This window comes from Dreissena polymorpha, chromosome 5 (assembly GCF_020536995.1).
Source record: "Dreissena polymorpha isolate Duluth1 chromosome 5, UMN_Dpol_1.0, whole genome shotgun sequence".
Classification (NCBI taxonomy): Eukaryota; Metazoa; Mollusca; class Bivalvia; order Myida; family Dreissenidae; genus Dreissena; species Dreissena polymorpha.
In genome coordinates, this window is record NC_068359.1 from 105,152,877 (window position 1) to 105,168,472 (window position 15,596).

Below are 15,596 nucleotides of genomic sequence, written 5' to 3' on the forward strand. Positions count from 1 at the left end.
ACTTAAATAGCTCCAATGATGTTCTCTACATTTTCTAAACTTATAAATGCCTTTATTAAATTTTTCGCATTAAAGTCTTAATTTACGATAAAAAATAAAACACGAACAAAATAGTTGATGTTTTTCTTCTTCAATAACGGATTGTCAATTTAATCAAAGTAGATCTAATGGTCTTGAAAACACCATCTGTGATAGAGGCACGAAAGCTTTCCCTCATTGGGAGGCGATGTCCCAAGGCTGGTTTATAAGTGTTATACATGTGACACCACATGTCTGCACGTGTGTTGATACCGTTAATAAGATAAGATACAATGCGTCACCTTCTGATAAAATTTAAAATGACAATCTAGGAAATCAATTCATGCTGAGTTTTATGACTTAAAAAATGCATACGAACCTTGTTTCTTTTAATCACCAAATAACTGATAAAAATATTTATTTAAAAAATACGAACTATTATGTGATGATCATATCGATAACAGAAACTATTTAAATCTTCAAATATATAAGATAAACTTGCTTCACATCCTTTATTGTTCAGGGACTTATTCAAACATCCCTGTATTGTTCTTCAGTACCGTTTTGGAGGTGCGCGCGAGTATTCAGGGGCGCTAATCCGGGAGTTATCGATTTCTAGGATTGTCTATAGCATTTAAAAAAGTTTCGTCCTATTAAGGAAGCAGAATGTTTTATGTTTTTTTATCTTTTTGTTCTTTATCATTTCAGGCAAGTGTAAGCAAAGATGTGTAGTTGAACATTTTGTATTTTATTTATTTATTTTTTAAGCAGAAAGAAGAGTACATCACAATAAAATAATTCTACATTGATTAATTGCTTTTATTTCAATATAATTTTAATTTTCGGACGACTTAATTTATGTTTCTAAATTTTCGGACATCTCTATTTTTTAAATAGTGTTTGTATCTAAATGTTCTAAAACATAGATTAATAACGGTATATACATTTACAACAACTATGTAACAACTATATCTCAACCAGGTCTCTTACACATCTACATGTATATAATTTTTAGTTAAATCCTCATGATCCTTCTCACCTGTTGGGTTTATATCTTTTATTATTCCCACGCTTTTAAAAGCGTGGGGATATTGTACTGATCTCCATCTTTCTGTCCGTCCGTTCGGCCACTATCTCCTCCTACACTATTAGCACTAGAACCTTGAAACTTACACACATGGTAGCCATGAGCATATGTGCGACGGTGACGGCGACGGAATTTTGATCTGACCCCTTGGTCAAAAGTTATGGGTAAATAAATGGGTAAAAAATATTTTTACTAACAACATGCGACGCATATGATATTAACTTTTGACCCAGGGTCAGATCAAAATTCCATAGTGCACCATCACACATATGCTCATAGCTACCATGTGTGTAAGTTTAAAGGTTCTAGTGCTAATAAAACTTTAAAATGGGTAAAAAACTTATTTTACTAACAACATGCGACGCACATGATAATAACTTTTGACCTAGGGGTTATATCAAAATTCCAAATAGTACACCGTCGCACATATGCTCATAGCTACCATGTGTGTAAGTTTCAAGGTTCTAGTGTTAATAGTGTAGGAGGAGATAGTGGACAACCACACCATCCCAAAATTTTGTTTTAACATAACTTCTTCATTTATTCACCAAATGAATTCAAATTAATACTGAACATCTCTTATGACAACACGGTCTATCTCAACTATCAATGTCCACATTACCCACCCCGGGGCCCCACCAACATAGGCCTTGCCCACCCAAAATTGCCTTTTAATATAACATCTATGCGGCGTGGGGATACGCGTCTGCCTCTGCCGTGCCACTTCTTGTTAAAAATGATTTTTTTATTTGTAATAAAGTATTTTTTTTATCAAATACTCAAAGTTATTGTGAATCTGATCTGTCGTACATGAGATAATGCGTATGCTTGGACAAGCGGATTTACATAAGAATGTTGCAGTCCAGTAACTATATGATGCATGTTCACGCGGTAAGAGAGTCCGTCATCTATTAAACCCTCGGTTGTTATGCGGTGACACTTCAATGCACCGTGGATAAGACGAATCGGCTTGATTTCATTTACCTCTGACAAAAGATTGAGAGAGTGTTTACCTGCAGTGTGATAAGACCGTTGTATTTAAAACTTTAAAATACATGTTTAATATTATATAGAAACAAAGATCGTATATCGAAGGATTGTTTCAGATGATATCATATTACATCGCTTACCTAAAAAGCTTGCTATCGTGTAAATCGTTGCTAAATCCAGCAAAAACCTGTTTTAGTTATGATTTGACAGTGGTATTTGACAGTGTGTTTGTGTGTTTGATAATCGATATTAAGCGATTTTATGTCAAAGTTGGATTTTGGCAGGTATGGTGTCTATTGTGCATTATATTGTTTATTCTTTAGTTTTTTCAACCTGTTGCCTTTTTTTCAACATTCTTTTTGTCTAACTTTTTTCCCTCAACATTGCATAATTGTATTGTGGTTTAATGTGCCATAGAAGAATTGTACGCTCCGATGTATTCTACCCTACGGTCACGGTGAGCGATAAGCAATTTGTATAGCATGTAAAGTCATGGTCGATTGCTTTAACAGGTCAGCACATAAGGTAGTCGTGAAGACGCAGCGATCGCCTGTAAATAAACTCTGTTTTGACAGTACATGCCAAAAACAACAACAATCTACATGTGTGCCATCGGTCATGCGTGAGTGCGTTATTTAAAAGTAATGAATAACCAGACGACGCATTATACGTTAAGGTAATGGGCCACCAAAACCGAAACTCATTTGATATGCAGAATACATAGCTGCACACAGAACCCGACAATTTACATATTTATGTTTAAGCTCTGCTTTAGTGCGTATCTCTATCGTCCGTGTTTTCAACTTGAATAGCTATAATAATTTGCGTTGGTTGAATGCGTAATTTGATAGCTCGATAAGCTTCAGTGATTCCTTTAGGTCTTTATTTCTTTGTTTCTTTAAAATACTCATCATCAGCATTTGCGTGAATCAATAATCAACAATATTCAATATCAAATAGAAAAATGGTTAACTTGAAATGCCAAAAGGTTATATACACTTGCCTGTTTTAATGTAACATCATAATATTTCATGCTTACGATTCAATTTATTATTGAAAGTCTTTACAATAAAAGAAACACATTCTTTTTTAATATTCAATTAATACGCCTTCATCCAAAATAAATGTTCAACTTGCCCACTATAAACATCGCATTCTTTCAACTGGATCGTATTGACACGGCCGTAAATCACGGGCGCCACCTTTATTTTGCAATAAATGACCCAATGCTTCTTCCGAGGTGGCGCTAAGCACCGATTGTTTTGAAATTTCACGGATAGTTCTACAGGGTGAGTAGAATTTATATTTTTTAACATAGTTGGCATTATTTGTTACATCGGACAATGTAGTGCGATTCAGCGAACATTTATTTATCCACAAATGTAAATAAACATATGATAACAACCCATTTGGAAACGTGGTCACCTTGATAAGTTGTGGCATGGTGAAGGTTTTTAAAGAAAATCGATTTATTTTTAGCTCGACTTTTCGAAGAAAAATGAGAGCTATACTACTCGCGCGGCGTCGGCGTCCGCGTTGGTTAAAGTTTTTTATAAAGTCAAATTACTTTAACACTATCAACGATAATGATCTCTAACTTAGAATACTTCTTTATGGAAACAAGACAATTGTGTTGGTCAAGGTGCATAACCCTGTCAGCATTAATTTTAGAGTAATGCCCCTTTTTAACTTAGAATTCTGGTTAAAATATTTAATAAGTTCAATAATTTGAAAACTATCAAAGATAATCAAGTGCCTTGACATTTTGCTTTTATATCTTGCATACTTTTTTACCAACATGACCCCAATCTATAAACAAGAGCAGACAACTGTATCAAGCATTTTGTAAGAATAATGTTACCTTTATGAACTTAGAAAATTTAAAATTTGGTTAAGTTTTTAGTTTAGGTCCACTTTATTCCTAAAGTATCAAAGTTATTGCTTTCATACTTGCAACACTTACTAACTATAATACGGGGACTGTGCAGGCAAAGTTATGTAACTCTGACTGGCATTTTTACAGAATTATGGCCCCTTTTATATTTAGAAAATTGATAATTTGGTTAAGTTGTGTGTTTCGATCATAGCTTTTGCTTTCAGAATGGGAACACTCGCTAACTATCATAAGGGGACTGTACAGGAAAACTTGCATAACTCTGATTGGCATTTTGGCGGAATTATGGCCCTTTTTTGACTTAGTAACTTCGAATGTTTTGTTAAAGTTTGCGTTAAGATCCACTTTACTTCTAAAGTATCAAGGATATTTCTTTCAAACTTCAAATACTTTCTTATTATCATGAGGTTTCTGTGCCTGGCAAGTTAAATTTGAGATGACCTTTGAATGACCTTGACTCTCAAGGTCAAATTATTAAATTTTGCTAAAATTGCCATAAGTTCTTTATTTATGATCAGATTTTATTCATACTTTAACAAAACAACACTTACCTGACATACCACAGTGGACTCCACCCAAACCATCCCCCACGCCCCACCCCAGAATCCCCCCACACAATTTATTTATTTTTTCCCCATTTTTTCTTATTTTTTGAAAGATCATCTAATAAATGACCAAACCCCCACATTATACCCCCCTCCCCCAACCCCCCAATTTTTGTTTGAAACATGGTAAAAGAACACAAATATTTTTTATTTTTATTTTTGAAGTACCATCCAACCATCCCACCCAAGCTATTGCTATCAAACTTGAAATAAAATCTTATTACTTCTTTAAAACATAAGCGATCAATATGTTCCAATTATGGTCCTCTTCCACTTAGAATATGAATATATTACCTTGACCTTATTGACATCAAACCATCGATTTGAACGTATACAGGTTGTTGCATGAAGAAAAACATTGGTTTCTTGACGATCTAATAGATAATTTTGCATTAATCCATAAGAGATGGATCCAATTCCAAGGAGGTTGCGCTAATGACAGGAGGTGGCGCTTACGCAAATTTTCAGCTATTTTAATTCAATGCGTTAATTTCGTTGCCGACCATACACTTTGTGTGTGGTATTCCAGGTTAAGTGTTCGATCTTTTTTTCTTAATTCGATAATAATGAAATATAATTCAAAGAGCAGTCTACATTATTATGAAGAAACATTTCTTGCAAGAATTCTGTCTTTGAATATCCTATAAAACTTGAAAGTAACTTGAGTATTATAAAAAGGTTAACGATTAAAGACCGACCTATCCTAGTTTTGGAGATGTAAGTGTAATCGACATATTTTAGCCTAATTAAGATTCGTTGACGTATGCCTTCTAGTAAATTAAGCATTTGGATTAAGCTACAAAACTAATCGTTTTAAGCAGAAGTATCGTAGCAACTTAAAATTATTTCCTTAAATATCTTACTGTAAAGAAACAAATTTGTTTTAGTAGACATATTTTGAGAATTTTGAGGATTTAGTTATGATATTCATATTAAGATATGATTTATTGAGTATTATATATTTTTGGTTTATATCGTACAATATGTTTTATTCAGGTTTCTGACTTCTAAATTAAGTTGGGGACTTATATATTAACAGATTTACATCTTGTTTTTATAGAATGTGTATTTGTTATGTTTATATTTGAGTTTACATATTTACGTTGAAGAATAAAAGGAAATGTTAAAAATTAAAATGGAAAATTATCTATTATATATAAGTCATGTGATGATTCCTATATCTTGCATTGGCGCCACCTCCTGCACTTAGCGCCACCTCCTTTATATTTGCTCCATCTCTTTTGGAAAAATACAAAATTATCCGAAAGATCGACAAGAAGCAAATGTGTTTGTGCATTCAGCAACTAGTAAATGTTAAAAGCAAACGTTTGATGTCGTTAGCGAATTAATCGGGTGGAACTTTGCTCGCCTCAAAGGCGGAATACATCGATTTGCTTTCAAAAATTCCACCATGCCACAACTTTTAAAGGTCTTCTCGTATCAAATTGGATTGTGACTGTTTGTTTCTGTATTTTGTATATAAATTAACTTGCACTTTATCGCACTACATTGTCCAATTTTTAAAATGATGAGACATATGTTGAAATATACATATGAAACCTACTCACCCTGTTGAATTATCCGTGACATTTTTAAAACATCCGGTACTAAGCGCCTGCTCGGAAGTAGCATTGGCTCATTTATTAATGCATCGAAAAAAAGAGGTGGCGCCCGTGATTAACGACCGTGCGTACTATTGATATGCATGCGTGACTTCAGAGAGCGAATCAAACACACCTTCTGTTTGTAACATAAAACATCGTTTCGCGTTGTACACAATTGTTTTGTGAGACACTCTTTTCGTAACGGGCGGAGTTAGGTGTGGGCATTAAAATGTACTATCAAAATTCAAAAAAACAATACTGTCATTTTATATCAATCTTATATTGACATATGTAAAGTTTTCCAACATGGTGACACTATCACTGCGCATTTTGTGAGATGAAGCAGATTTTTTAAAACCTACACAGTTCTGTTCCATTAATGAAAATTGCACACGGATACCATTAAAAAAAGGAAACCAATGTTAATAAAATGAACTATGGAATATTTGGGGGTTACAACACAAAATCATAGATAATGGTTATTGGGGGTTATAACAAAAAAATCATAGATAATGGTTATTTTGGGGTTATAACACAAAATCATAGATAATAGTTATACCAGTATCTTTTTCTATTTTGATTAAAATAATCGACCAATATATTAGTATTTACAGTAGAAAAAAATTCGTTCGATGTAACTTCATTGAGTGCCTTTTACACTGAAATTCCCGACGCCCTTTGATGCTTTGCATCAATACTTATCTTGTGAATTATTTAAATACTTACTTTTCATTGACTATGTACACGTTAGTAGTGCAGTTAATTATACTAGGTAGCGATGTAAAATACTTAAGTGATTCTGAAAATTATCATGTAACTTGTTTTGTACCCCGTGCTAGTTCCTGACCGCTGTTGGAATCAAACTTATATGATAACTGAATATGTATTTTGTTGGGGTTCTAACACGTGAACACAATACAATGACATTAGGTAATAAAGCCGGTTTTCTCAGAAGTCGTTTGATTGCATGTACTTCTTTTTACAGCTGACACGTGTCAAGCATGTCGCAGCAACGAGGCAAACGCTACCTCAATCAAGGTGAAGATGATCAAATGGTAAGGTGTTCTTTTGGTTGCAGTTTGCCTATTAGAAAGCTAGATTTAAACAACAACATACAGGCCGACATTTAATAACCTGATTGAGTTTCATTTTTTATGTTGGCTGGCTGTGTGTGAACTGCGTGTATTACTCCGTTTATTGTAATCTGCCTGTGGAATGCGTGTATTGACCCTGCATTGTAGTCTGGTTGTAAAGTGCGTGTATTGACCCTTCATTGTAGTCTGGTTGTAAAATTCTTGCATTGACCCTTCATTGTAGACTGGTTGTGAAGTGAGCGTATTGACCCCTCATGTAGTAAGATTAAAAAATGCTTGTATTGACCCTTCATTTTTGTCTGGTTGTGAAGTGCGCGTATTGACCCTTCTTTGTTGTCTTGTTGTGAAGTGCGTGTATTGACCCTTCATTGTAGTCTGGCTGTGAAGTGTGCGTATTGACCCTTCATTGTTGTCTGGTTGTGAAGTGCGTGTATTTACCCTTCATTGTAGTCTGGTTGTAAAATGCATGTTTTTACCATTCATTGTATCTGGTTGTGAAGTGCGCGCATTGACCCTTCATTGTAGTCTGGTTGTAAAGTACGCGTTTTGACCTTTCATTGTTGTCTGGTTGTGAAGTGCGTATATATAGACCCTTCATTGTAGTCTGGTTGTAAAATGCACCTATTGAACCTTCATTGTTGTCTGGTTGTGAAGTGCGTGTATTGACCCTTCATTGTAGTCTGGTTGTAAAATGCATGTTGTGGCCCTTCATTGTTGTCTGGTTGTGAAGTGCGTGTATTGACCCTTCATTGTAGTCTGGTTGTAAAATGCATGTTTTGACCCTTCATTTTTGTCTGGTTGTGAAGTGGGCGTATTGACCCTTCATTGTAGTCGTCAGGTTGTGAAGTGCGTGTATTGACCTTTCATTGTTGTCTGGTTGTAAAGTGCATGTTTTGACCCTTAAAATGTTGTCTGGTTGTAAAGTGCTTGTATTGACCCTTCAATTTCCTTTTTTGTGGTCTGGTTGTATTATGCTCTTATTGGCCCTTCATTCTTGTTTGGGTTTTCAGTTGCGTATATTGACTTTTTATTGAAATCTGGTTGTAAAGTGCGTGTATCGACCCTTTATTGTAGTCTGGTTGTGAAGTGCGTGTACTGACCCTTTATTGTAGTCTGGTTATGAAGTGCGCGTATTGATCCTTCTTTGTAGTCTGGTTGTAAAATGCGTGTTTTTACCCTTCATTGTTGTCAGTATTTGAAGTGTGCGTATTGACCCTTCATTGTAGTCTGGTTGTGAAGTGCGCGTATTGACCCTTCATTGTTGTCTGGTTGTGAAGTGCGTGTATAGATCCTTCATTGTAGTCTGATTGTCAAATGCGTGTATGGACCCGTTATTGTTGTCTGGTTGTAAAGTGCGTGTATTGACCCTTCATTGTAGTCTGGTTGTAATGCGCTTGTTTTAACCCTTCAGTGTTGTCTGGTTGTAAAATGCATGTATTGACCCTTCATTGTTGTCTGGTTGTAAAATGCAAGTATTGACCCTTCATTGTTGTCTGGTTGTAAAATGCATGTATTGACCCTTCATTGTTGTCTGGTTGTAAAATGCAAGTATTGACCCTTCATTGTAGTCTGGTTGTAAAATGCATGTATTGACCCTTCATTGAAGTCTGTTTGTAAAGTGCGTGTATTCAACCTTCATTGTAGTCTGGTTGTAAAGTGCGCGTATTTATCCTTGATTGTAGTCTGGTTGTGAAGTGCGTGCATTAACCCTTCATTGTAGCCTTGTTGTGAAGCACTTGTATTGACCCTTTATTGTAGTCTGGTTGTGAAGTGCGCGTATTGCTCCCTTGTTTGTGGTCTGGGTGGATAGTGCTCTTATTGACCCTTCATTCTAGTTTGGGTTTGAATTGCGAATCTGGTTGTAAAGTGCGTGTACATGTACTATCCTTTAGTGTAGTCTGGTTGTGAAGTGCATGTATTGACCCTTTATTGAAGTCTGGTTGTTAAGTGCGTGTACTGACCCTTTATTGTTGTCTGGTTGTAAAGTGCGTGTATTGACCCTCCATTGTTGTCTGGTTGTAAAGTGTGTGTATTGACCATCCATTGCTGTCTGGTTGTGTATTGCGTGTATTGACCCTTCATTGTAGTCTGGTTGTGAAGTGCGTGTATTGACCCTTCATTGTCGTCTGGTTGTGAACTGCGCATATTACTCCTTTTTGTGGTCTGGCTGTGAAAGGCGCTTTTTGGCCATTCATTCTAGTCTGGGTGAACTGCGTGTAATGACACTGTATTTAAGTCTGGTGTTCAGCTGCGTGTACTGACCCTTCATTGTAGTCTCGTTGTTGGGTGTGAACTGCACGTTTTTTTAAACTGCGTGTATTGAACTTCATTGCAATCTTGTTGGGAACTGCGTGTATTGACCCTTTATTTAGGTAGGTTTGTGACTTAAACCTAAGTAGAAATGTATTACAATAAGTATTTTAAATATACAGCTTATACATATATAATGGATTTCATTTATATGTGGTTCACTTTGGATCAATTTTCATTGATGTTAAAGTAAGAAAATCAATGGACCGAAACGAAAAACATACGAATTGCACACTTCGTCTAATGACAAGTCATGTTTGTAGACTCACAAACCAAATACCAGGTCTTTTTCTTACAGCGTTTTAAAAATAAGTAAAAAAAAAAAAGAAATGCCGGACGGACAGAAAAACGGACAGACAGTCTAACTGCTATTCGCCATCCTACCGGGAGCGTAAAAATCAACTGAATATGTAAAAGAGTTGCGTACCCCCCTCCCCCTCCCTCAGAAAAACAGTAATTATAGAAAACAATATAAGACCAAGGCCCATAACTTCTCAACAAATCATTGGACCGGCACGACTTTCATATTTCATCTGCACCCTATCAGTTAAACTGGCGGTTAATCACATACCGGCGGTTAAAAGTCGGTACTTGTTGGTTACTGGTCGGTAAGCGTTTGTATAAAATTAGGTGAGTTATACCGATCGGTTACCCAGTTAAAACATCCCTGCTTCTCTAGGTGGGTAAGTAGTCCTACAAGTAACCGAGAGGTAACTTACACAAAATGGCCGAGTCGCGCGACATTATAAAAGCTAACCATCGACGACCTTTAAAATTTCGACGAGTAAACAGACAATTGCAGCGACTGACACTTTATTTGACTTAATTTTCAGGGCAATACGTTTTCCGACTTCGGACGACGAATTTAAGGATGCACAGAACGTGTTTGTTATATTCTGTTATGGGGGTGGGGGTGCCGGTCAACTCGTCCCCAAGTCAACTCCTCCCGTGGTTAACTCGTACCCATTTTGGTCAACTCGTCCCTGTTTTTTGGTCAACTCGTCCCTACCCGAGTCAACTCGTACCCAACATACAGAAATATACAGAAGTAGGTGTAGAATGGTCAGTTTATAAGTCTAAATCATAGAGACGATGTCTAATTTTCTCTTAGTGTTTTTTCCTCGAATTATCTAAGCATACGGCTGACAGAATTAACGTCTCGTTCATAGGTAAGTTGTCTGCTGCGGATAGGTATAAAACGCGGAAAGGGTTTATGAAAATTGTCACTTGTGGTCGGCGTCTGACACAGGTTATTCGTTTTTAAATGTGTGAAAGGGTGTTATTTACATCGTACGGTAATTAATTGCCTGGCATTATTCAATCAAAATTTAGTGGTAGTTTAATTAATCAGTGTTACTTTGATAAGCATGTTTAACAAGGGAAATGGTGTGAAAGGTGTTTTATACAGCGTACGGTAATTAATTGCCTATTATGATTCAATTAAAGTTAATTGTTGGTTAAATGATGAAGTTTTACTTTAATAAGCATGTTTATCACGAAAAATTGACGTGTTATAATGTCAAAGAATTTAAAAGATTTCAATTACGTGTTGTCTGTCGCATGCGCTTTTTTATAATTGATCATAGTAACTTCCTGATATATATATAAGGCGACTAGTTTATCATTAGTTCTTCTTGAATGCTCTGAGCTATTATGAACACATACGTACAGCTCCAGGACCCGGAGGGTCAATAGCTGGGAGTTGGATTATATTTGTGAAATTGAAACTGCTGAAACAGCTCAGCACGAAATACAAGCCATGTGCGTGAAAACACCCGAACAACTGTACATTTAACTATAAACTGTCCATGGTTTACAACTTTGTTTTTTATGAGAAAGTATTTAATTTACAATGCTGTTTTTAACGAAACAGATGTGTCATTGTGTCCATGGTGTAAAACTTTGTTATTTTGTGCAAGCTGTGAAATATAAATGCTATGTTAAACTCTATTGATGTGTTTCTTATTTATGTGTTTGTATAAATTACGCGTCTCAAGCTCATTGCCAAATGAATAGTTTGAATAAGGTACGAGTTGACCATGGGACGGGTTGACTTGGGGACGAGTTTACCAAAATGGGGACGAGTTGACCACGGGACGAGTTGACTTGGGGACGAGTTGACTGTAAACCAAGTTATGGGTATGCCGCGTGTAATCCGATGCATCAATGGCGCCCATGTTAAAATCATTTCTCCGAGAACAGGGAACGACAAAAGTACATGTACAAACAAGAACCAAAACACGTTCGAACTAGTATCTTACCATTAATAATCCTTTAAAATCCATAAATAATCCATTTAACTCAATAATTGACGATTTTGCATCCAGGGTCTTTAATAATTATTTTAGCATAGTTAAATAAAGACCCTTATGCCATCCTATCACTAAATTCAAATGGGTTTATGAACTCGATAAACTTTCTTCTAAGTCACACGCTACGTCATGTACTGTACATTATGCTGTTCAAATGAACCTGAGCAGTTTATCAAATAATAGCCGTTGGTAAACTCGGTTGCATTTTCAGGTTTCTGCATCTACAAATATATGTTTAAACTTGCACAATGTTTTATTTGTCTATAGTAAATGCCTTTATTGTACAAGAAAATAATTTAATATATAATTACACAAAGAATGGAAAAACATTCAATTATACAACAGAAAAATGAAGTGGATAATACCCGTGTACAAAATGGGACATTCAGAATTCCAGTGTGGTGCTATTTTTACCATCTTATATAATATGTGATACTTTAAACATCTCTATGCCTAACGTGAATTAAATCGGAAAGCAAATATTGCAGATTATTTATGAATTGTGCGATATTTGTATGGCTTGTTGTACATTCTAAAATGTCAAAAGTATATGCGCGGATTATAAACAATGCACATTGCACGAAATAAGGAAAAGGTGATAAATTGTCAATTCAAATATGTCGAAATACAGTACATGTACATGTGAAATAAGTCGCGTTTATAATAAATCGTCAAAAAGACTCGCATTTTTCTCAATTGCAATATGCAAGATTGGACTGTAGACAAAGTGATTTTCGGATGTAATTTTAAGTTAATGATATACTCAGCGTTGTGCTTTGAATGTGTAAAAATCGTTATTTGGCGAAAGATATTACAAATACATGTCGCTGTTTATTTTGTGTGTTAACGAAATCGAAGCGTGACACTTCGCGCGAAAATTACGTCATTATAAAATGCATCGTGGGAATGTTTTGGTTAAATTTACCGGTGGTTAAATTCAACTTTGCGTGGTTATGTTACTTTGCGGTATATCGTGTTTATACAATCGAGTTACCTTGAAGGTTACTAAACCTGAACAACAGCAAACTTACCAAGGTTTGAAAGTTACCGAGCGGTTACTTAAACCAGCGTTTATACAATCTGCACGTCTATTCTTCTAGTTGTTCTAGATGTAACATAAAAATTATTACATGGTCGTCGTAACATGCTAGACTATTCTTCTAATTTGGCTTATGTTTACAATAAACTTACTTACTTTCTTGTACAATAAGGGAATTTACCATAGACAAATAAAACATTGTTCAAGTTTAAATATATCTTTGCAAATGCAACCGAGTTCACTAACGGCTATTATTTGTGTCGTGTTCTGAGAAAACTGGGCATAATGCATGTGCGTAAAGTGTCGTCCCAGATTAGCTTGTAAAGTTCGCACAGGCTAATCAGGGACGACACTTTCCGCCAAAAAATGATTTTTGCTAAGAAGGGACTTCATTTTAACAAAAAATGTCATAAAAGCGGTAAGTGTCGTCCCTGATTAGCCTGTGCGAACTGCACAGGCTAATATGGGACGACACTTTAAGCACATGCATTATGCACATTTTTCTCAGAACACGACACATTTGATAAACTGCTCCGGTTCATTTTAACAGCAGTAATGTACATAGAGTACATGACGTAGCGTGTGATGAAGAAGAAAGTTTATTGAGTTCTCATTTGAATATAATGATATGATGGCATAAGGGTCTTTATTTAACTATGCTAAAATAATTATCAAAGACCCTAGATGCAAACTTAAATGGATTATTTATGGATTTTTGAGGATTATTAAAGGTACGATCTACTAGTTCGAACGTGGTTTGTTTTTTGTTTGTACTTTTGTTGTTCCCTGTTCTCGGAGAAATGATTTTAACATGGGCGCCATTGATGCATCGGATCACACACGGCATACCCATAACAGAATATAAGAAACGCGTTCTGTGCGTCCTTAAATTCGTCGTGCGAAGTCGGAAATCGTATTGCCCTGTAAATTAAGTCAAATAAAGTGTCAGTCGTTGCAATTTGTTTTTTACTCGTCGAAATTGTGAAGGTCGTCGATGGTGTGCTTTTATAATGTCGCGCGCCGCGGCCATTTTGTGTAAGTTACCTCTCGGTTACTTGTACTTACCCACCTAGGGAAGCAGGGTATGTTTTAACTGGTTTTAGCCGATCGGTATAACTAACCAAATTTTATACAAACGCTTACCGACCAGTAACCAACATGTTACCGACTTTTAACCGCCGGTATGTGGTTAACCGCCGGTTTAACTGTTTATACAATCGGGTGCTGGTGAGGTCATGTAGGTAGACAAACATACCAAAAATCAGCTCATTATCTCGTCAAAAGATGTATATAATGGATCTTTTAAGGTAGCGCACCTCTAATGGGCACATATCCAAATATAATCTAATTAATTATTTTCTTAATCAGCATCATTTCACTGAACTACATGCAAATTTGTAGGTAGGCTTTCCATGCTTTTTAAAAAATATACCGATTTTTTCAAAACCACCCCCACGCTCGGCTTTTGTCCAGTTTATTTTCACCCCTGGGGTATATAAAAGTTCCATAATTCATTCAAATTTCCAAATATTGGCATGCATTTGGTGTGTACAGATGCTGTAAAGGTGTTTAAAGTTTAAACAAGATGAAAAAAGTATTCTTTTACAGACATTTATTTTTTACAAATTTTTATCTATGGAAGATCGCCATGAAATGTAAGTGATTTCAGCCAAGTAAAAATTGGGTCGGTTAAAAACAAAGTGTCATAAAATTCAAAATAGTATCATTTAAGTCATATTTTAAACTTAGTTTTTATAGAAACACTATATACAGCAAAAATACCAAGAAATAGACAGATTTACCGTTTACTTTTTGAAATAAAAATAAAAATGCAACATGCATGGTTCGTATTTTCAACAGTAAATCACCCAATTTCGCCATAACGTTGTTTTAATTTTAATAATTAAAGAATGTGCATAAAAATTGCAACATATTTAACAATACATATAGCTTATATGCCATATTAAATCAAATTACGTTAGAAAATAAATAAAACGCGTCGCAAAAAAGTATACGTCGTCGGCAGGATTCGAACCTGCGCGGGAATATCCCAAAAGATTTCTAGTCTATCGCCTTAACCACTAGGCTACGGCACCTAATAGTAGGCTCTCCAACCTTCGAAGAAATCGCGGGAAATCATTAGAGGTGCGCTACCTTAAAGCATGGTAAATGTTCAGTATTACTGTTTCCTCGCATATATCATAACTACAACGAAAATTTGCGAATCTGAAACATTTTTTTAATTCTGTCAATCTATCAAAACGTGAAAAGGCCTATTTAATTTCATATAAAAAATAAGGTTTTTAAATTTTTTTTTCATTAAAATTCATATTTATAAGGTTGGGCCCCTAGTAAAAATTCCTACGCACGGCCGTGTGTACACAAAGATTTCAACTTAAAGCGGGTATATACGATTTTTTATATGTGTTTAATCGTAATATATTGATAAAATATGTTACAATAACACAAAATAGGCAAGAGAAATTATACATTAAAGCCGAATTTCATAAAATGCAGCAAAGACAATTTAGCGCCCCGAGCCGGTAGTGACGTACATATTTTCCTACAATAACCGAAGCATTCGTCTTTGTATTATAAACCGTTAAACTACGAGGGGTGTTCCAGAAGTTCGTGGATTTTCGC

At 35.5% G+C, this 15,596-nt stretch overlaps 1 pseudogene; it reads left to right on the top strand.

The window, feature by feature from the left end:
* Positions 1 to 2,081: 2,081 nt before the first annotated feature.
* LOC127881239 (polyamine-transporting ATPase 13A3-like) overlaps positions 2,082 to 15,596 on the top strand; it is a 99,845-nt pseudogene continuing 86,330 nt past the window's right edge.